Source organism: Vombatus ursinus, unplaced genomic scaffold (genome assembly GCF_900497805.2).
Source record: "Vombatus ursinus unplaced genomic scaffold, bare-nosed wombat genome assembly UNPS02014171.1, whole genome shotgun sequence".
Classification (NCBI taxonomy): Eukaryota; Metazoa; Chordata; class Mammalia; order Diprotodontia; family Vombatidae; genus Vombatus; species Vombatus ursinus.
This window is the reverse complement of record NW_020953949.1, coordinates 5,886,903-5,907,801: the sequence shown is the minus strand read 5'-3', so window position 1 is coordinate 5,907,801 and position 20,899 is coordinate 5,886,903. Positions and strand designations below refer to the sequence as shown.

The 20,899-nt window shown below is 42.4% G+C and overlaps 1 long non-coding RNA gene across 3 annotated transcripts in view; it reads left to right on the top strand.

Annotated features, from left to right (window-relative positions):
• Positions 1-20,899, top strand: part of LOC114041314 — a 90,996-nt gene that overhangs the window by 50,630 nt on the left and 19,467 nt on the right. The window contains exon 6 of one of the 3 annotated variants that reach the window (XR_003568910.1): positions 8,427-8,601. The exons of the other annotated variants lie outside the window; for them this stretch is intronic. This is a non-coding gene — a long non-coding RNA (uncharacterized LOC114041314). Of the gene's footprint in view, positions 1-8,426; positions 8,602-20,899 lie in introns of those variants that run through there. 3 annotated transcript variants of the gene reach the window in all.

The window sequence follows — 20,899 nt, the reverse complement described above, 5'->3', positions numbered from 1 at the left end:
GATTTAAATTCTAAGTCTCTGTTTCCTTTGCTGAGCCATTCTTTTTTGTTTTATTAGTACTTCAGAGCTGGCTTTCCCTAGATAAAGGAATTACAACCATTCTTAATTTTTTTTGTCAGTTTCTGTACAGAAGAAAATGTAAATGGGGATAGCAATACCTATTTGAATACATAGATTTTTACAGGTCAGAGATTCTCATCTCTGGCCTGATGACTCTAGTCTGGGGGCTCTAACCTTTTATAATTTTCTTAATAATCTGCATTAATAAGCTTCTGAAAATATCAGAGAAAAGAACTCACATGGATTGTGGGCAAGAAAAAAATGCCCCTAGGCTGAAACTCTGATCTTATCTTTTTATCAAAGCAATAGAATTGCTTTGAACTTTAAGGCAGGAGCCTCCCCCTTTCCTTTATGCTAGGAAGTTGGGGAAAAATGAAAGGAAGGAGAGGATGGTGGCAAAAGGGGAGGCTGCACCCAATGCCAATCCCGGGAGGTGATGACAGGCATGGTTTGGGAGGACCTGTTTGCTCCTTTCCAGAAGAAAGGAGATAAGGATAAAAAAGAGTGAGCACCAGCTAGTCAGTTTCATCCTCCACAGCCGTGCTTGCTGATTACAAGTGAGGGTTCATTTGGGATTATTTTTTTCTCTGCTATTTGCTTCTATGTCCTAGGAATTTATTAATACATATTATTAATAAGATCATAAAATCTAGACTAGACTGACCTTTAATCATCAGGGCAGAGATAAGAATCCCTAACTTATAAAAATCTGTGTATTCAGATAGTTACTGACATTTCCCCCAACCACTTACATTCTCTCTATGCCAAAATAAAGACCAAAGTAATTAAGAATGATTATAACTTTATTTAGGAAAAGCTAGATTTGAAGTAGTAATAAAATAGCAAGGGAGTGACAACAAAAGAAAACAAAAAAAGGAGGATGCAGGAGAGAAAAGAGATGATTTGTCAGGCATGTGGGGTTTCCTTTTGAAAAACTATTCCCATCATTCCTTGGAAGGATTTCATTAACTAAGGGGAGATATGAACAATGCTTATCTCAATCCGCATCCAAAGTGTGCTTCACGCCAGCTGCTTTGGGGAGATAAGATGTACAGACAAGAAAAGGCGTGCTAGAACACAGAGCAACATAATATAGTGAAAAGAGGCCCAACTGACAATCAGAAGACCTGGGTTGGAATTAGTTATGCCATTAACTGAGAAAGTGACCTTAAGCAAATTATTTAATCTCTCAAAGCCTCAGTTTCCTCATCTGTAAAATGGGGGTAATAATGTTCACATTACCTGCCTCACTTAGGTGTTGTGAGGATCAAGTGAGGTGAAGAGCTCAGTAAAGCTTAGTGCCATATACGTCAGCTATTATTGATGAAGGGGTTAGCTAGGTGGTGCAGTGGGTAGAGTGCCAGCCCTGAAGTCAGGAAGATGAGTCTTCCTGAGTTCAAATCTGACCTCAAACACTTACTAGCTATGTGACCCTAGGCAAGTCACTTGTCCCTAATTGCCTCAGTTTCCCCATCCATCAAATGAGCTGGAGAAGGAAATGGCAAACCACTCCAGTATCTTTGCCAAGAAAACCCTAAATGGGATCACAAAGAGTTGGACACAACTGAAAACAACTGAATAACAACAGCAGTTATTGATGAAAGGCTAGTATTTCAAGTGAGCGGTACAAAGAAATGCCAATATGACTTAGAGAAGGAGAGATCAGTGTGGGATGGTGGAGGAGGGCTTCTCGGAGGAGGTGGTATTTGAGCTGGGCCTTGAGGGAAAACTTCCCAGAGATTTAGCAAGATTTACCTGCTCGCACCCTCCTCTTCCTAGAGGCTGACTTAGCCCATTCACTCCCCAGGAAGGTGACACAGATACCACACAGTCCCGCCCTCTCTGATGAGAGCCAAAGAAGGATCGGTTTCAGCCTCCCTCACAGACCTCCAATCTCTCTAAGTTGCCAGGGTTCCTCTATTATTAACGCTTACTCGATGACATGTTGATATTGCACAGCAACAGGATTTCCTAGAGTCTGATCACTGAAGTTACCAAATTCTACTTTCTTATCTCAGTCTGAACACGGCTCACTTGCCCCAGTGGACTGGTGTTAGTTCATTGTCAGGTAGGGAGTGGAGGTTCCACCCTGTTCTTTGAGTCTACCTATAGCTGGGCAAATGTTTTGGGCTTATCTCCCTGGTGATGATGAGCATGAGAACCTACACCTCTTTGTTTGCATCTAGTCTATGGGACTGGGACCGCCATTATTTGACTATGATCTCTGTTCTTCTGACCTTGAATTGCTCAGGATCACTTCAGGGTAATACAAATGATAACATAATAATGGCTCACATATTAAATGTAATGTTTACAGCTTACAACAACAGCAACAGTAATGATAATGGCTTCACATATTAAATGTAACGTTTACAGCCTACAATGTGCTTTTCCAACAACAAAGTGCAAAAATTATTATCCTTACTTTATAGCTGAGGAAACAGGCTCATAGAGGTGAAATAATTGGGTCATCCTAAGTGACAGATTTGGGTCTGGAACCCAGGTCCTCTGACCCCAAGTTCAGTTCAGTTTTCTTTCTGCTATCCTATAGCAAGAGGCAGAATCAGGTGGGAGTGAATGGGGAGTCTTTCTTCCTGCTACCTGTATGCTCACTGTCACAGTGCCTGAAATTCCACCATTGTAGATCCCTTTTCTTTTGGAAAAAAGCTTTCCAGTTTCAATGTAGCTATATCTGAAGGTGGCAATACCTTAAGCCATTCTTGGCTAACACCCACAAGAAGATTAGTTGACAGCCTGTTGAGAATTATGATTCAGTGAATATTTATTAATTACCTCTAGGCACTTGGGGACATACAAAGATGAAAGGTGGCATTTTTCTAAAGAAATTTACAATCTGGTAGGAGGTTACCGACGTGTACGATAACTAGAACATATGCTAAAGATGTTTTAAATGCTTTAGGAGAGATCAAAACGAAGTGGCAAAAGATTGGTGAAAAGAGGGAGTACTTGAGGGGGGGAAACTTTAGGTGTTATCTGGCCAGGATTTTGAAATAAGTGGGAAATTCAACAAATGGGGAGTTGAGGATCCTTTTTTAAGCATGAGAGAAGAATGAATTCCTGGAGACTAGAGAGGTCATTCCAGTCCAGCTTCAGTCTTAGTTACTCAGAGAGGCAAGCAGACTAGAAAGGTAGGTTAGAGACAGATGAAGGGGAATCATAAGTGCTGGTGTAAGGGGTTCATATTTTGATCTTTTAGGGATGCCATTAGGGAGCCACTGAAGGTTTTTGAGAACAGGAATGAGGTGATCAGAGCAGTCTAGTAAAAGATTACTTTGGCATGGATATTAAGAAGGGAATGGAGAGTAGAGGAGAGACTGGTTTAGGAAGTCGCAACTATAAGCTTGGCCAATAGGTAATCAGAGCCCGGCTAGAGAGATAGCCCTCTGAATGGGTAGGAGATTGAACTAGAAGATATTGCTGAGGACTGAATAAGGGGTGAGCCTGGGGAGAGGAAGAAATGAGGGGAAATGTCTGAGTCCAAGATGACTGTGGTTTAGAGCCTGAGTGTCTGGGAGAAAAGTCGTGATCAAAGCCAGGTTTTGCTGCTGCTGTTGTGTTATTTATTGTTGTTGTGAGTGGCACAGGTGGTGAGCGATGTGATGAGTTCAGTTTAGATGTCTTGAGTTTGAAATGCTAGTGAGCCATCTATGTGGAGATGGAGAAGCTGGGCGAGGGAAACATGAGGCTGAAGCTCTAGGGAGAATATGGGTAGAGCTAGAGATATGGGAGTTATCCCCATAGATAATGAGGCACAGGACTGTGCTGGGGGAGAGGGGGAAGGAGGAAAAGACAGAGGAAGCAAACTGAGAGCAAGCCAGGGGAGTGCTGGGACCCATTTTACCTGCTCAAGCTGATTTGTCCAATGCTGCCCTTGGTAACTGTGGCCAAGGACAGCTCTTTCACCAACGTTAAAGAGTATGTCAAGGGTCCAGTATTCGCTACATATACAGGGACAAATTCATCTATGCAATGTCTGTCTGTCTGGATTATTATGTACCATGGGGCCCAGGGTGATGATAATCTGAGGACTGAAAGTGCTGGCAGAGTGTTGTTGACCACCGCCACCCTTCCCCTTCACTGAGCCCAGGAAAGGAATTGTCACAACACACAAGAAACCACTTGAGAGGGGGAAAAGGAGGAGGTGATATTACCTCAGACACAGGAAGCCCCAGGGTAAGAGGAAGGAACTGAGGTCTGAATTCTGATGTCCTTGATTGGTTTTCTTCCATCCTTTCCCTTTGTCCTTAAGACAAGTTTTCTGTTAGTCTTTAGAAGTGCAAGGGTGCCACGAGCCACTGCAGGGAAACTGAGGCTCATTACCTCCAGGAAACAGCAGACTTTGAGGGTCAGACTGCTCTGTTACCAGCAGCCATGTTCCAAGCCTCTACTGTTGTGTTGTTTCAGTTGTGTCTGACCTTTTGTGACCCCCATTTGGGGTTTTCTTGGCAAAGATCCTGGAGTGGTTTGCCATTTCCTTCTCCAGCTCATTTTACAGATGAGGAACTGAGGCAAACAGTGTTCAGTGACTTGCCCAGGGTCACACAGCTAGTAAGTGCCTGAGAACGGATTCGAACTCAGGGCCTCCTAACTCCAAAGCCGACACTCTACCCATCTCACCATCTAGCTACCCTGGCAGGGCTCTACCTGCAGCAACAGGGACCAGTGCTGAGTCCAGTGGGCAAAGGAAACCCAGAGAGCAAAATGACCAGCTTAGAAGTGAAACTGAATTAATGACCAGGGACTGCAGCATGTGTAAATCTCATCAGCAAGAAAGAATGTGGAGAGACTTTTTCACCTCTCTTCTGTCGACTCTCAGTTACAGTCATGATCCTGAGGTCATCAGACACTCAATCCTTCCCCTCCCTTTGAATCTTCCCAGGATTAGGGGCTGCTAGGAGAGCTTCAGAATTCCACCTTCCGGCAGCCCGAAAAGAAAAGCTGGGAGGGCAAGAGCAAAGAGGCAGTTAGAAGGTAGGGTACCCCAAGTGGCAGAGCTAAAAACCTCGTTCCTTGCATTCTCAACAGTTTAGTTAGATAAACTTTGAGGCTGTAGTCTGATGCTTGTGTCCTGTAAATTGCAGGTAGGTAGGAGGACAATATTCAAACTGAGAAAGGAAAAGTCCAGATGCAGGGTGGGATTCTGAGCTATGTGCAAACTGTGGATTTCGTATTTTATTATTTATTTTGAGTGACATTTCATCATTTTCTAGTCTAAAGTCAGAATCCATCCAGCATAAGGACTTTTTACCCCTGGCTCAGTTCAGCTTGGCCATGAGAGAGGCTAGCTTTGGCATTTGCATACCATAGTGAAAAAACTACTTGGTTGGTGTCTTAAGTATAGTGCCACATGGTGGACAATTCAAGTATGATATTTCCTCATTGGATACTTAATATACGGACACACTGCCTTTCTGTAGGCTTAAGAAAGTAAGCACGCAAGACAATGGAGACTGCAAAACCGAAGGACCTCAAGTGTATATGTGTCTTACACCTTTGTCATAATACGACATCCAACCCTTCCCCCGGCCTCTGTCCCTCTGTTCTTGAAATAAATTGTTTATGTCTCTTTTAAGCATATACCACATCCTGCTTTGTGTTACACAGATCTGTATCTTTTTTAGTTCATATCCTAGCCCTACTACTTGCTAGCTGTGTGACATTAGACAGATAACCTCATCTCTCTGGGCCTTAGTTTCCTAATCTGTAAAATGAGGAACTTGGACTAGATAATCCAAAAGGTCCTCTTCTCCTTTTCCCATACATACATTCAACCTCCATAGAATATAAGCGCCTTGAAGGCAGATATTTTAGATCACAGGATTTGGAGATGAAAGAAACCTTTTCTGTACACTATGTTGCCCATATTGGGACTATCATCCTCATCCCCCCCTACCCTCCCTTAGTGGAGCCTTGGACTCTGCCCCCTGGGTTCTGAAGGGTGAACTTTCACCTTATGTTGCCTAGAACCAGGCTTCCACACCACTTCTTGGCCATTTCCACATGCTGCTGTATGCCTGACCCTTCCCTCTCTACTTTCTAGCTCTATTTCCTGCTGGTTTTCACCACTCCAATGTAAAGTCCTGTAGAGCAGGACTGTCTTGCTTGTTTGTGTTTGAAGCCCGTTGCACTTAGCACAGTGCCTGGCTCATAGGAAGGACTTCGGAAGTGCTCTGTCTAGCTTGCTAGCTGAAACCCTCTCGTTTTATGGATGGGATAACTGAAGCTGAAAGTCAGGATCTTTGTCTTCCCACTGCATACATCACAGGGGCCTTCCTGGGATAGATGCTTAGGAAACTGAGGTTGTCATTGTTGAATGATGCACAACACACTAGTGATAGGCAGGGTGACTTCAGTGGTGAGGAGGAGACAATAATAATAGGTACTTTACACTGCAACAACCCAGCGAGGTGGGTGCTATTATTGTCTCATTTTACAAATGAGGAAACTGAGTCTGGAAAGTTAAGTGACTTGTCCATGGTCACATAAATAGTAAGTAGAATTTGACCCCAGGTCTGTCCTGACTCCCAGTCTGGGGCTTGTTCTATTAGACCAGGGGTCCATAGACCCCCAAGGTGTCCATGAATAGATTTCAGGGGGTCCATGAACTTGGATAGGAAAAAAATTACATCTGTAATTTGAATATAATTGATTTCCTTTGTAATCCTACATTATATACACATGTAATGTATAAAAATATATACATTGCATATGTAAATAGTTATATGTCAGTGTATTATATTATTAATATAAAATAATTATATAAATAGTAAAATCTATAAATATGTTTTATGTAGAAACATGTACAAATATACATATAAATATTATATAATGTATACATTATCTATTCATATGTACATACATATGTTGTTCAGTCGTTCAGACTTGTCTGACCATAGTGTCTGTGGGGTTTTCTTGGCAAAAATACTGCAATAGTTTGCCATTTCCTTCTCCAGTGGATCAAGACAAACTGAGGTTAAGTGACTTGCCCAAGTCACACAACTAGCTAGTAAGTGTCTGAGGAGAGATTTTAACTCAGGTCTTCCTTACTCCAGGTCCAATGCTCCATCGAATGAGCCACCTAGCTGCCCCTTTACATACATATATGTATATATATATGAATTTGTTATATAAATATTATTATATTTATGATATATTTATGTGCTATATTTATGATAATTATACACAATTATCATGTATTATAGATATATAACATACAATTATTCTGAGAAGGGTTCCATAGGCTTCATTAAATTGCAAAGGGGTCTGTGACACACAAAAATATGGTTAAGAATCCCTATACTAAGGCTATGAAGGACACATTTATTAAGTGCCTACTATGTGCCAGACACTGGACCAAGCACTTTGCAAATATTATCTGACCCTCACAATAACCTTGAGAGGTAGGTGCTATTATTATCCTCATTTTACAGTTGAAGAAACTGAGTCAGACAGAGGTTAAATGATTTGCCCAGTGTCATATAGCTACTAAGTATCTGAGGCTGGATTTGAACGCAGTTCTTTTGGACTTAAGGTTCAGTACTCTGTCCACTGGGCCACCTAGTTCCTTTATCCATGGGATATCAGTTCTCCTGACACCAGTCAGGACAGACTTCATGAAAGAGGTGGAATTTTAGTAGCTGCATAAATGACTCCACCATCTAGTTCAGGACTTCACTAGCTTTCACTTGGACTATTGCAATGGCTTCTTAAACAATCTCTCTTAACCTTTCTGTACTTCAGCTTATCTGCACAAGCAGCCACAATGATCTCATGGGCAACTCGGATGATCCCTACCTAAATATCCTCAGTGGCTCCCCCATGGCTATCAGATAAAGTCCAAGCTTTGAGTGGGGTGGAGATTTGTAACATAATAGAGCTATGCTTAGCTGGGAAACTAGCCCCACTCAGAGAGGTTATGTCCCCTGCCCAGTTGTGATGATAATGATAATGAGAATCTGACTTTGCAGAGTTTCACCTCCCCCGATTAGAATGTATGTAACCTTCATGAGTACAGACAATAAATAGTTCCAGGTTGCCAAGACCAAGGATCACAGAGGACCTTTCAGGGATGGTAAAGAATCCTTGGGCTAGCCATTAACAGGCTTTAAGGAAGGTTCAGGTTGTTTGGGGTTGTTGTAGTCTTGAGAAAGTGACCAAGTTTTGGGGTATCAGGTAGGGGAGATGGAGAGGCCTGAGTAACACCAAGCAGAGTTTGTAGAATAGAGATCAAGAAGATTAAAGACTCATATGGGGGCAGGAATATGCTGGCACTGAGACCAGATTGAGCTGGCAGCTCTGGCAGCTGGTGGGGTGAAATCAAGCCAACAGCTTCTTGCCTTCCACAGATTTTCCAGAGCACAGCACTGTGGACATTCCGACCCAGGATCTGGATCTAAATCTAAATTCACTTCTTAACCATAGCCACTCAGACTGCCTGAAAGAGGACAGGGAGAGGGGAGAAGAGACCTGAGCTGTGAGCCCCATCGAAATCTTCTCTACCTTGTTGGGATGTTTGTCTGCTTTTCTTTTACCTGATAGTGCTAATAAATTATACAGCCATTGATGGTGGGTTTGTCGGAGCCTATACATTTGTGGTTCAGGCTTGAGAGAGAGAAAACCATCCCAAGGGAGAAGATGAAAATTTTCCTGGTTTTACTCCAGGGTAAAGATGGAGACAGAGAGAGTTGGCAAGTTTGGTAATTTCTGAAAATATCCCATTGCATACCCACTAACCTGTCTTTGAACTCAAAGTGAGAATTTCTTTATTAATATTTTTCAATTTACAAGCATTTATTTTCTCACCCACCTCCCCCTTCCCCCCCACCCCCAAACTGGAAGAAAATTAAAACAAAATTCTCGTAACAAATATACACAGTTGAACAAAACAAATCCCCACATTGGCTATGTCTAAATGTACATCTCATTCTGAATATTGAGTCTGTCACCTCTCTTTCAGAGGTTGGATCACATGCTTCATTATTGGCCTTCTATAATCTTGGTTGGTCATTACATTGATCACAGTTAAGTCTTTCGGAGTTGTTCATTTTTATAACATTGTTACCATTTAAATTGTTTAAAATTGTTTAAAGTGTTACCATTTTAAATTGTTCTATTCACTTCCCTCTGTATCAGTTCGCACAAGTCTTCCCATGTTTCTTTGAAACCATCCTTTATGTAATTTCTTATGGCAAAATAGTATTCCATTATTATTCATATACCATAATTTGTTCAGCCATTCACCATTTGATGGGGACCCCCTTAGTTTCCAGTTGATTGTTACCACAAAAAGAACTACTCTAGGTATTTTTGTATATATGTGTCCTTTTCCTCTTTCTGTGATCTGTTTGGAGTCAGAGAGAGAATAAGAGATGGCCAGTAGTGAATCGCAGCAGGATTTGGTATGGTTGCCCCAGTTCACCTAAAACATACCCCACCACACACCAACATTCCACAAGAATTATAGTAAAAATAATTGACGTTTTATTGCAGACCTCAAAAGCCCTTTACATGCATGATCTCATTTGATCCTCCAGACTCTGTGAGGCGGATACTATTATTATCCCTATTTTACAGGTAAGAAAACTAAGGCTCTGTTACGTGACTTATGCAGGGTCATACAGCCAGCAAGAACAGAGGTAGGATTGAAGCCCAGGTCTTTCTGACTCCCAAATCCAGCAACCCATCCACTAGACTGAATTGCTACCATCAAGTTTTCTATCTCCCTTATCCCTAACACAGTGTTCTCTGCCCACAGTAGAGGCTAATAAACATGGCTGAATTTAATTGAATCTCTTCTGTTATTTGACTCGCAGCAAGATAGGAATTATAATCCCTGTTTTACAAATAAGGAATGAGAAAGAAAAATCCCTTGAGAGGTCCCAAAGTCACACAGAGTCAGGGGCAGAACAGGTCTAGAACTCAGGTTTCCTGGTCACCTGTTACAGCCTTATTCCTGAGACACAACAAAATGAGTGATAGCCTTAGGCCCCTCACTTTGACCAGGTCCTCCCATGCATAAATAGCCAATAGGTAGGAGATGGCTCCAGGTGTCTTTTTTGGTTAGGGGCCTCATTTTAAATGGATTTAACCTGGTTGGAAGTAGGGGCAGGAGAGGCCAACAACTATCAGGTGATTCCCCCCCCCCCCAACACTGTCCATTCTTGGTCACCCTCCATAGATTTTCTCCCCAACCAAGACAGTTACACACTGTCCTCTGGTCCTAAAACCCTGGGGCGGGAGCTGGGGATGATTCCAGAGCTCTCATGTGGTGAAAGCTTGGAGGCTGGGATAGGGGAGCATGAACATCCTTTGGGGGCATGAGGAGGAGAGTCGTGCATGGAGCAATGGGCAGGGGGCAGGGGGGCAGGGAAGCTAGAAATCTGAAATCCTTCTGAATCCTACTGAAATCCTTCCCAATTCTGAAATTCCATGGTCCTCTGCTGTCAGAAATATGCAACCCTGACTGGCCACGCCCTTTATGACGATCTTCTTGCTTCCTCTGACTTCTCACATCACCTACCCCCCCCCCCCCCCCGCCATCTCCCACCACCACTTTCGACCCACTTCCGGTCCCTGTCGTGGTGACGGAGCCCTTCTCTCTGCTGCCACCTTGTGGCACAAAACATCACCCATACTGTCTTCCCTTCTCTGCAACCTGCCTTGTTCCTTCCTGGGCCTGGGGAGCTGGACAGCGGTCCTGCAGGGGAGACGGGAGAGGGGAGAGGGGAGAGGAAGGCTGTGGTGCATCTCCTTCTAGTCAGGAGGAGGAAAGCAGGGCCCAAGGAAGGATTGTCCCAGGTTGAATAGGGTGTGTCCTGGCCTGTGATGGAGCGGGAGAGGGCTAGGTGGACTTTATCCAGAGGGGAAGGGGGAGCTGGTAGAGATGGGATTATGCTGGAGGGATAGGTGAGACTTCAGGCCAATTCTGCAGACAGGCTTGTGGGCTGGGTTTCAAAAGTTGGGGATTGTCCTCAGGAATGTCCCCCAATTCATAGAATCGTAGAAATCTCATAGTGAGAAGGAATCTAAGAGATCATCTAGCTCAACCCGAATCTGAACAGGAATGACTTCTGAACATACCCAGCATATTATTCCTTATTCCTGAGACACAATAAAATGAGGTGATAGCCTCAGACCCCTCACTTTGACCAGGTCCTCCCATGCCTAAATAGCCAATAGGTAGGAGATGGCTCTAGGTGTCCTTTCTGGTTAGGGGGTCTCATTTTAAATGGATTTAACCTGCTTGGACGTAGGGGCGGGAGGGAGCCAAAGAGCTGGAGGCCAACCACTATTAGGTGATCCCTCCACTTGAGGATCTACAAAGATGGGGAACTCACTACTGTGATAAGGGACTAATCTGTGAAAGCCCAGCATATGCAGCATGCAGAACTGAGGCAATCCCCAATATGGATTTCAGAGCATGTATATGTTATTCTAGGACTGTTTCCAGTCTGCTTACCACATGAAGAATGGCTTTTCAATTACCCAAGCAGGCATACAAAAGACCTCAAAGATATGATCTTATTCTAATTCCCTGCCTATCTGCGTTCTGGTGAGGCATCATTAACTGTTGTGAACCTCTGGATGGAAAGGGCTCTTACTCACCACCTAGGATGACCTGACACCGTGTGCACATGGCCCTGTGGTTGCTTCTAACCCTGTTGTATCTATTCTCTGCTGCTTTCAGTCCTAAACAAAACAGACATTAAGGATGTGCAAAAATATTTGTAGCAGCTCTTTTTGAGGTTACAAAGATGGGAAAGTGAGAGGTGCCCATCAATTGGGACATAACTGAACAAGTTACAGTATATAACTGTGATGGAATACTATTGGGCTGTAAGAAATGATGAAAGGGATAATTTTTGGAGAAACTGAGGAAGACTTATATGAACTGATACGGAGTGAAGTGTCCAGAACCAGGAGAATGATATATACAATAACAACAATGTTGCAAAGACAACTTTGACAGACTTAGGAACTCTGATTAATGCTATGACCAACCACAATTCTAAAGGATTTATGATGAAACATACTATCTGGAAAGGTGATAGATTCAGGGTACAAATTGAAGACAACTTTTTTTGGACATGGCCAATGAATTTGTTTTGTTATGCTTAACTATATATGTTTTGTAACAGGGATTTTGTTTTTCTTTCTTTTTCAATTGGGGAGAGGAGGGATTTAGGAAGGAGAGAAGGTGGATTTTTTTTTATTGAAAATAATTATTTAAAAAAATCTAATTGATGTTAAATAGAACTGGCATGCTAATCAATGACAGCTTGGGGGGTGCAGTGTAACACACCCAGAATGGAGGTTTGAGCCAATGTCAGTAGAGAAAGATACCCTAGCCAGGGGTGGGGAACCTGTGAACAGATTTGTTCTGGGAAATTTGGATTCAGTCAAAGGGCCACACTTGAGGAGTTAGTGGACCACATGTGGTCTTGAGGCAGCAGGTTCCCCACCCCTGCCCTAACCCTTTGGAAGTTCCTCCTAGAAAGAACTCTGGTTTTTTGGGGGTTTTTTGTTTTTGTTTTTTGGCTAGTCAATGGGGTTCAGTGACTTGCCCAAAGTCACGCAACTAGTAAGTGTCAAGTGTCTGAGGCCATATTTGAACTCAGGTCCTCCTGACTCCAGGGCCAGTGCTCTATCCACTGCACCACCTAGCTGCCACCTAGCTGCTCCCTAGAAAGAACTCAGAGAAAAGATGTAGCCTGGTTCTAGGATGGAGATGGAGTGGGGTGGGGAACAAGCATTTATTAAGTAACTACTATGTGTCAGGCACTGTGCTGAGAGCTTTACAAATGTGATCTCATTTAATTCTTAGCAACCCTGTGAGGTAAGTGCTATTGTTATCCTCATTTTATAGATGGGAAGACTGAGGCAGGCCAAGGTAAGTGACTTGTCAAGTGTCACACAACTGGTGTCTGAGGCCTGATTTTAACTCAGATCTTCCTGACTGCTGGCCCACAGTCCTATCCACTGTGCTACCTAACAGCCTCTAGCACACCAACTACAGTAATAAATAGTAGAGTTAGAATTTGAACTCCCATTCCTTTGTTCTAAATCCAGCATTCTTTCCACCACTCTGCTTCTCTTAGTTCTGCCTTCCCCCAAGTCTTCAACATGGTCAGTTCCTTCCTCTTCTGACATACTTTTCATCCCACTTCCATCTTGGTTCCTGTCCTCCTGGGCACACTCCAGCTTTTTAGTATTGTTTCTAAACCATAGCATCCAGAACTGTGTACAATATCCCAGTTGTGGTCTGGCAAGGCAAAGAGGAGAGGGTAGAAGGAAATAAGCATTTATATAGCACCTACTATATGCCAGGCCACAGAAAGCCTTTCCAGCCCTTGGGGAAGAAATTCACCATCTAGCTGGAGGGGACAAAAACTCACCTATCTGAAATAACTAAAAAAGCAGTAATGGGAAATGAATGATAAATGCCAGACTAATGCTGCATGAGGTCAGAGCCAGGATTTATAGCTTTGTCTTATAAGACTTAGAGACTTGGAAGAGTTATAGGTTTTCTGTCCCACTCTTTTCTTTCCTACTGCCATCTATCACCCCTGCAGTCAAGCCTCTTCTATTCCTGTGGCCCTTCCTGGACTGTGCCCCAGTCTATAGCAACGTCTACACTTTGCTTTTTGTCTACCTATTTCTGACTTTTGATGCCTTGTTCCTGGTTACATCTCTTGCCCCTTGGTTCCTGGCATTGCCCTCATTCCATTTATACTGGTGACAAGAGTGAGTATTTCCTGTACCAGTCTGCCCCACCCAACCTCTGCCACCTCTCAGGCCTGAGCTCTGAGTCTGTGTCTAGGTCTGGGCTCCAGGTCTGTGCCTATATGCAGGCTTTAAGGTCCATGTTGGCCCATCAGCGTTCAATGTCCATGTCTCAGGCATGGGCTCCATGTTCATGTGCTAAGCCCAGGTACTAGTACCTTGTGCATAGTAGGTGTTTGAATGATAATTGCATTGTGTTAGCTTGGACTCTATTTATGTCTGTCCCTCTGGAGCTGAGTTCTGTGTCTGTTTCCCTGGGCTAAGGCCCTATGTCTGTACCCTGTTCCCGAGTCCCCTGACTGGGGCTGGGCTCCATGTGTGTCCCCTGGGATGGGGTTCTTGTCTGTCTGTCAGTTACCAAGTGTTTATTATGTGCTTGCTGTGTGCTAAGCCCTTCACATTCTGTCAACATCCCAGTCATGGAATCCTTGTCTGTCCTCCTTGACCTAAAATCAGTGTCTGTGTACCAGGCATGGTCTCTGTGTGGTAGGAGCAATATTTGGCATGTAGGTTAGGCTTATTAAAAAGTATTAAAATCATCCTTGAGAGTTAGTTGGCTAAGGGACTAAAGTTTGGGCCATTGACATACAACATACAAAAGCCAGCCTATGAGGAGACAGGAGTTATTTTCTCTCAGGTTTGACTAGTGCCAATATGACCAGTCAAAAGTCAGGGAAACTGTGCTCAAATGAATCATTGCTGTGTATTTGCTGAGTATCCTTTCTTTGCCATGGCTAAGTAAAATCCTTTTATTAACTTTAGATGGCCTAAGAGGGTCTCATTTTGTTCCAATTTTGAATCGGAAGAACCAGACTGCCCCCAACTGGATCTAACCTGCAAAAACATTGTCTTACTCTACTAGATCTGGATTCCATGTTAATTGTTCTAAGTCCAGACTCAGAGTCTATGTACAGACCTTGGTTCTGTATCTGTTCTCCTGGACATAGACTCTGTGCTTAGCTTCTGACTGGCTCCTGACTTTAAACAAGAAGAGCCCAAAGCAAAATCATGATATCATAAAAGTATAACTCCATTGTTCTCCCTGTTACCTCTCCCATGTTATGTGTCTCTCAAATCTACCAGTGCCCTGATGCATCTTTTTTGTCTGCCCAGGATCTACCACCACCACCCTAACTTAGATCTGCCCTTCCTGGGCTAACCAAGGTTCAGTCTTATGGTTCTCTCAGTTCACCTCATTTTATTGAGTTATTACTGTGTCCTCAACCTTATACTAAGTAAGGTAGGGTAGATAGCCGAGGACATGTGGTCTTCACCCTACAGGGATTCACAGAGTCATCAGAGACCCAGGATTTATCCACATGAGAAGTTTGCCCCTAAATCAGAAGGGACCTTGAGTCAGGAAACCTGACTTTGAATCCTGACAAGTACTTAATTGCTGTATAATCTTAATCACTTCATTAAGTTGAAACTGGGTCTCGGTTTCTTCATCTATAACATGATGAAATTGATCTCTAAGATCCCTTTTTTCTCTGATATTCCTACAAGAAGGAATGTGGAGTGGGGGACACCTGGAAAGTCACTGGACACCTGGAAAGTCACTGTAGGGAGATCCCTTTGGACGAGATTAATTCAACAAGGCAAGAGATACAAAAGATAGTGAGGACTTGGTCCCTCCCTTCATGGAACTTACATTCTTATTGGAATTAGAACTGGAGAGGAGACCTTTGCTGTTGTCTAATCCAACCCCTTCGTTTTACTTGAAATGCATGCCCTCCATACAAGTACAGTTTGTTTCTCACAGGGACAGTGTTGCTGGAACTAGGGGCTGTGGCTTCCCATGGCTCCCTGGGATACTATCTGCCACCAGGTGGCACTGGAAGCATGAACTACCATGGTATTGTACGTATGCCAGCTGCACATGTGCAGAAAGAAACTGGCCTGCCTTAGTGCCCCTGGACTCTTAAGTATTAAATTTAGGGGAATGGGTTATTTTTTTTTTAAGCTCATAATTCTCTTGGCTCATATTCTCACCCTCTTGGACTCCTTAATCTTCCTTTCTCCTCAGCATCTCCCCCAAAGAACTCACTGGGCATATGGTTAAATGCCTTTACTACAATGGACAATATTAACATTCTTGGCTCAAACCACCATGGCTATGGTAAAGTCTGAACTGCATCTCTGGTGTTCTTACTCCCTAGTGCCTGAAATTCCACTGCTCCCCTCACAGAACGTCTCAGTTGGAAAGGACATTTGAAGTCATCTAGTCCAACCCCCTTATGTTACTGAGAAGAAAAGTGAGGTACAGAAAGGGAAAGCATCATGCCTGACATCACGTATCTAGCCAGTCATGTAGGCTCTGGCAGTTCTTATCCCAACTCCCACTCATACTGAGGAGATAGGTCCATGGCAGCATCTTCCTAGGGTTCTAGATGTAGCCCTAAGGAGTTGGGGGTGGGTGGGTTAGAGAGTGTTTTTCTATTGCTGTAGTTCATGAGTTCCCACCAATGTGCTTTCTCCCTGATTAATTGATATAAATTAGTCAATCAGATTTAATTCATTTTTAGAAAGGCATATTCACTAATATATATATAACATGTATATTATACAATGTGATAAGAACAATTGGAATGAAACCTCTCCCCTCTCTAAAGTCCTTGACACATTCCTCCACAAGTATGTAAAATATTCAGAGAAAAGTTGCCTTAAGCTTAGAAAGCACATGATGGAAAAGAGTAAGCTTTGCTTTTGCATTGTCTTCACAATGTTCTTCTTAGGAACAGTGTAGCTTTTCTGATGGGGTTCTTTGTAGAATCTAGACTGTACGTTTCCTCAGCATGTCTAGTTTGTCCTCCACTCCCAACGTGGATATTATTCTAAGACTTTTCTAAGACTAGAACTTTGATGGGAAAATCTGAAGGTCTTCCAAAGGTCACAAAGTCACAAGGGTGGGGGGAGGACACCTAGACCAAAACTGAAGCTTTTCTCTCCCCCTACCAAATGGTTCCTTCTTAGTTCTGACTGTCTTCTCTCCACCCCAGGGCACTCAAATCCCTTGGATTCTGAACTAGTTTCTCATTTTATACAAGCCCCAGAGGGCATGAGTAAGTCCCTCAGTCAATCCACTTGCTGTCACTCCTAGGGAGGTATGCAGACCTTGTTCAGACCTAATGAACAATAAAGATATATTCTCAGCTGATAACCTTATCAAGGTTTATCATCTAACACTTGCTTTAAATGGACTGGGATGATTTGATCAGAGTGGCAGAGCTAGGGCTTTTATCCAGGTCTCTGAAAGCTCCTGGTTTAATGTTCTTTCAGCTACCCCAGGCACCATGTACTGCAAAAGAAAAGCCCTGAGTCTCTTAATCTGAGTATGTCTATGGGTTAAGGGGGGTTAAAAAGTTGGAGGGAAAGAGAGAGGTAGATAAAGTATAATAAGAGTGTGTTGGGCTAGGAAGGTTGAGGGTGAGGAGGGGTTCTCATATATTGCAAGGACCTTGGATATGTATACAATGTGCAGTGCTAGGAACCTCCTAATGCCATGGAAGGCTAAATGCCAGCAACAACAATGCCAAAGGTGTGCCTGGATGCAACTATGGCAACCCTAACATTGTGCCTATTATAGCCTTGTTAAGTCTATCTCAGGGTTCAAAAAGTCAGTCTGGGAAGTGCCCTGGAAAATATTAAAATTCCAGAAACTCTCTTTCTTATCTGTTCACATCCCACCCCAGGCTGAACTGGGGAAAATCTCTTCTCTTTTTAGATTAGCTTCCCTCATCTCTATCTTGAATTGCTAGCTTAGAGGCTTGCATTAAAATAATTGTAAATGTCATATATTTTATTTTATTTTAGGTTTTGAATTTTTTGAAAGTATAAATATGGGTACCAAGTATAAATTTAGGTTTAAATTATTAATTATATGTAAATTTATATAAAAGTTTATATAAAATTTCTATTAGAATATTTATAATTTATGTGAAATTATATAAATTTATAAATTATCTAAAATTTATATAAAATTCATAAATTATAAATTATGGTTTAAATTAGACATTTAAATATAATGAAAAATTATAAATATGAATAAAATTCTATAAAGTACATTGTTTGAACATATAAATAGGGTGCTCTTTTAAATGTTAAGGAGGTTTGATAGAGCCTTGGTCTGTGTATCAGGACACAAGTTTTGAGCCTGACCCTGGCACTAATAATTATAAGTAAACAGGTTTTTGCTGGCAAAATATAACACCAAAGTACTCAGGCTTTGCTGCTGAAAGATATACTTAATAAAAACAGGAATCTGGGCTAGCCGGATGAACACTAACCTTGTCTCCTTAACCTACCTTTTAGTCTGGCTCAAATTCATTTACAACTAAGCCACAGAGGAACTGAGGATTTCACCAGATTTTATGATCCCTAAACTAGATAATTATGTGTAATTGAAGGATTTGATCTCTGGTGCATTCATAGGGGTCATAAAGGAAAGACCTGACCATAGTCTAGGAGCACACAGTTTGACTTTTGTTAGCTGGGTGTGGGGGCTAACAGTTTTAATCGCTATGCCCTATAGAACTGAAACTGATACGTCTGAACTGGCCCTGAAAAGATGAGCATGCCAGTAAAGAGTAGGCTTAGTGAGAGCAGTACAATAAAATTACCAGAAAACATCAGGGATCCTACAATGTCAGAGTCCACATATATTTCCACATATTCCTTATACATTCTCATTCTTTCTACTAATGGCGCATATATTTGTACAACAGTGTGCCCTACATTTATAAGGGGAATGGTCTGTTGCATATCTTCTTATTTTATTAAATCTATTTCATCAAATGCCTTTTGCTTTGCACTAATTGTGTTCTTTGGGTGACTAGGAAAGAGTAAACATGTCAGTGGGGGCTGATGAGTTTTGGGATTTGTGGAACCACAGAGTACCTTGAACATGGAGCAGCTACCCTAGAGACTCCACTTGTGAAAGCAAGATGCTACAGGTGCTAGGTAGTGTTATTGTTTGTCCTTTGTTTTTGAAGATGACCAGTGACATCACAGAGTGATGTCTTGACTTGTGTGTGAATTGGATTCAGGTGAGGCAGAGTTGCACAGAGTAATCAGCCTCAATCTGTCTTCCAGAGTCATCAAAGTCCAGTGGCAAGACAAAAGTCAAGATGACTGGTGATGGCCTGGGGTGTAGTGAATGACCTTGGTGTCTTTGATGTCTGACCAAACTCTAAGCACTCCACAGGACCTACATAAGCAGAGTTCATGGCCATTGGAACAAATTGTTCTCATCTGCCTATTCCACTGGGGAATATCTTCACATGCTTGGGATAGACAAGCTAATTCACAGATGAGTTTGAGGCCTGTCAGTTACCCTCACTTGGTGTAGCCCATTTACTGAGACAGTTTACCAGGGTGTAGTTGATACCATGGTACAGCTTCTTGGAGCCACAGGTGAGAATTTAGTGCCAGGTAGACACCAAAGGTGGATGAGCACCCCTGGAAAGGGCTTGGCAAGCCTTCATGCTAGAGGTGCTGGTCTTCCTTGAATGTCGGTACACTCCTAAGTACTAGGTAATAATAGCTCACATTTAGTTCATTAACTCTTTTTAAAAATACATTTGTATTGGTAGTTTTTGTTTTTATGTTCACTTGTATTTCGTGATTTCATTATATTCCCTACCAGAAAACTACCCCTTATAACAAAGAAAGAAAAGAAAGAAAAAACAGTTCAGTAAAACTAACCAATACATTAAAAGATTGAGATGGGGCAAGCTAACCTAAAGAGAGAAGAGATTTTCCCCGGTTCAGCCTTGGGTGGCTGGTGAACAGATTGGAAAGAGAGTTTCTGGAATTTTAATAATTTTCCAGGACATTTCCTAGACTGACTTTTTGAACCCTGAGAGAGACTTAATGAGGACACAAGATTATAATAGGAACAGTGTTGGGGTTGCCATAGTTGCATCCAGGCACACCTTTGGCATTGTTGTTGCTGGCATTTAGCCTTCCACGGCATCAAGAGGCTCCTAGCACTGCACATTCTATGCATATCCAAGGTCCTTGCAATATATGAGAACCCCTTCTCACCCCCAACCTTCCTAGCCCAACACACTCTCATAATACTTTATCTACCTTGGTCCTTCCCTCCAACTTTTTAACACCCCTTAACCCACAGACACCATTTGAAGATTGACATTGCATATACTCAGATTAAGAGACTCAGAGGTTTTCTTTTACCCCCACAAAATGCCTGGAGTAGTTGAAAGAATATTAAGCCAGGAGTCGTCAGAAATATTCCATTCTTTAGCTTCTTCCATAGAACTGTGTCTCAGTGATGTGAGTACTGCACCCTTTATGGGTGCAAATTCCAATCCCCCCCCAGCCTTCTCATCCTGTCCAATTCTTGCCTAGTTCTTACCCTTCAGAGAGGAGCAACTGAATATTCTAGAGGACTTCTAGGTCAGGGATTCTTAACCTGACATTCGTGAACTTGGTTAAGAAAATTTTTTTGATAACTATTTCAGTATATCTTGTTTCCCTTGTAATCTGATGAATCTTACTTTATGAATTTAAGAACATGATTTCAAGAAGGGGTCCACAAGCTTCTCCAAACTGCCAGAGCAGTTATCCATGACACACAAAAAGGTCAAGAACCTCAAAGTCTTTCTTACTTTTCATCTGTACTGATAGAGCACTGTGACTGACCATCTGTTTTCCCTCACTCTTACTAACCATCTCACCTCCTTTTCTGATCATATGTTTCCTCAAGGATTTCCCTAATGCCACTTCTTGCTTGTGAAACATCATTGGAAATATGCAACAAAACGCTCATCAGCCCAACATGCATCTTTCCATTGTCCTTTGGGTCACTGACAACTTTGGTTCCTCCAAGATTATGTTCTAAGATTCAGAACCATGGAGTAGCCTTTGGAGAACATTTACATTAAAAAAAGATGAATCCTTGCACTGGGGAGCTGATTAGAATTATTGAAGGTACACCATTTCCAAAATGTAATCCAATGCGCTCTCTTCTTCCTACTCAATACTGGGCCAATTCATTGTGTGTCTATAGTTCCTG